Below are 2,219 nucleotides of genomic sequence, written 5' to 3' on the forward strand. Positions count from 1 at the left end.
TCAGCCGAGCCGAGGCATATGCGATCGGCTCGACTGAGCCGCTCGGCTGTGATCGGGAGCTGTACGGGCTATTGTGAATAGCCCTTACAGCACCCCCTCGGTTCTCCTGAACCGAAGGGGTCCTGGGGCCGAAGCTAGCCGAAGGATCGGCCGAAGCTACGGCCAGATCCTTCGGCAGCTTTGTGAAGAGACCCCCTAGTATGTTTACTAAAAACCACAATCATGAATAAACAGGGGGTGATGTAGATCACTTCCCATGCATTCATAATTGAGGATATAGAAAACATGTCCTCAATTATTTACAAACACTCAGCGATCATTGATCACTGAGCGTTTGTACTCATTCTCCATCCTGAAAGCTGTCACAGGAGGCTGAGCGAGCAGAGCTCAGCCTCCTGTGACAGCACTGTAAGCTGCCTCCGCCCACACCGCTCTGCCGATCTGTGACAGGAGGTTGTGCGATGCGGGGAGGAGAGACTCCGGCCGCTCACAGTGCTCTCCTCCCGAAGCACTTGGCCGCCTGTGACAGTTTCTCTTCTCCCCGCTGGGACACAGAGCAGAGCCCAGCGGGGAGGACAGAAAGAACGGATGCACCGCTATTTTGGCCAGAAAATGGCCCTTTCAGCATTTTGCCAAAAGTGCTATTTTCGGCCAATATGTTTTGGCGGCCGATATATCGGTGCATCCCTAATTAACACTTATTTAGAATCCTAAAATGTAAACTACATGAATGTACTTCGTATGAATTACCATTCATCCTACCCCTTAAGTTTAAACCCTTAACCTCTGACCTGACCATAAAGCACTGGAAGCATTAGAAACAAATGATAAATATCCTTTTTCGATCTTATAGCATCAAGATCTCGGTTCAGAATAACACTGTTCCTATAGGGTGGGGTTTCACTGTCGTTTACCAGAGATATATTTTTGCTGGACAGGATCTTAATTCATCTTACAAATGATTTGTAAGTACTTTTATCAGTAATTATACAGTAGTTGCTTTTACTCCATGTCTGCTGTCTCAAATAGTTGACAGAAAAAAAAGTTATCTGCTTCTAATATTTTTTCTTCAGTCATGGTTGGCTCATGTTTTGAACCTGTTATTGTAAAATTATCATTTTCAATAAAAATTAATTTAGAAGAAAATAAAACTTTAAAATTTTGTATGCATAAACACCGTTTTCTTTGATACAGTATGTGCTAACATTGATGGTATTTAGTTACATCACAGATTTCAGTAAATTATCCTGTGTTGCGCTTTACAGTTTTATTTTCCAAGTTTTTTTGTTTTAATAGTACAGAGCTACCAAGGTCTACATGTGGAATTATTTAGTTCATCCAGACAGGTTGTACTGGGCTTAACAATGCAGTTCATTTAAGATTAATTACATAAATTGGCTGATGCAGTGGTGATCTATTAATCTTCACTAAGCTTTTCCTGTTTTGTAAAGAAGCTATCAAAATGGAGTTAATCATTTGCATGTGAGACAGTTGTAGTTATGCACGACCACGTATCAGATAATTTAGAAATGGTTTGTGTTTGCAAACATAAATAAATCACTGTCTCCACCTGATTAATTAAGAGACTTTAGATTACCTTATAACTCAGTTCTTATTCATTGATTGCACCTGCATCTGTATAAACTTTTCACTGTACTGGAGTAGAGTATTTAAACTAATAGCTGGAACTTTCAATGTCGCCTTTTTGCATTTTTTAATTAACAAGTAAGACATAGCAGCCAGTTAGACAACTTATTAAGGATGAATTTCATCAAACAGTTTGCCTCAGAAAGGTCACATATTTTAACCCATGCGCAATTTCTGAATTGTTAAATAATACTGATATTATTGCCTCATAGTTTATTTTCTGTTTTGTTACTCTTTATAAAAAAAGAAAAGGAATTCTGCTGCTGCCTGAGTTATTCAGTTAATCAGCATGATGTAGTGTAGGACCTGGGTACAAGGTGTCAAGTGCTAATTTGCTTTTTAATTGGACCAGAGTTCATGTTTAAAGAAGAGATAAAACTAAATATAGAAGAGCAAATAGTTTTATTTGTAGAAATATAGTGATAAAACTTGTCAGAGCTGAAGATGTTAAAGTTAACTAAAGTAAAGTAATTATGGTAAAGCATGAACTCTCTCTCTCTCCCTCTCCCTCTCCCTCTGACTCTCCCTCTCCCTCCCTCTCCCTCTCTCTCCCTCTCTCTCCCTCTCTCTCC

At 39.7% G+C, this 2,219-nt stretch overlaps 1 protein-coding gene across 1 annotated transcript in view; it reads left to right on the forward strand.

The window, feature by feature from the left end:
- PCSK5 (proprotein convertase subtilisin/kexin type 5) overlaps positions 1-2,219 on the forward strand; it is a 251,276-nt gene that overhangs the window by 171,800 nt on the left and 77,257 nt on the right. The gene's annotated exons all lie outside the window — the stretch shown is intronic.

The sequence above is a fragment of the Nanorana parkeri genome, unplaced genomic scaffold (assembly GCF_000935625.1).
Source record: "Nanorana parkeri isolate BGI_ZX_2015 unplaced genomic scaffold, ASM93562v1 scaffold328, whole genome shotgun sequence".
Lineage (NCBI taxonomy): Eukaryota > Metazoa > Chordata > Amphibia > Anura > Dicroglossidae > Nanorana > Nanorana parkeri.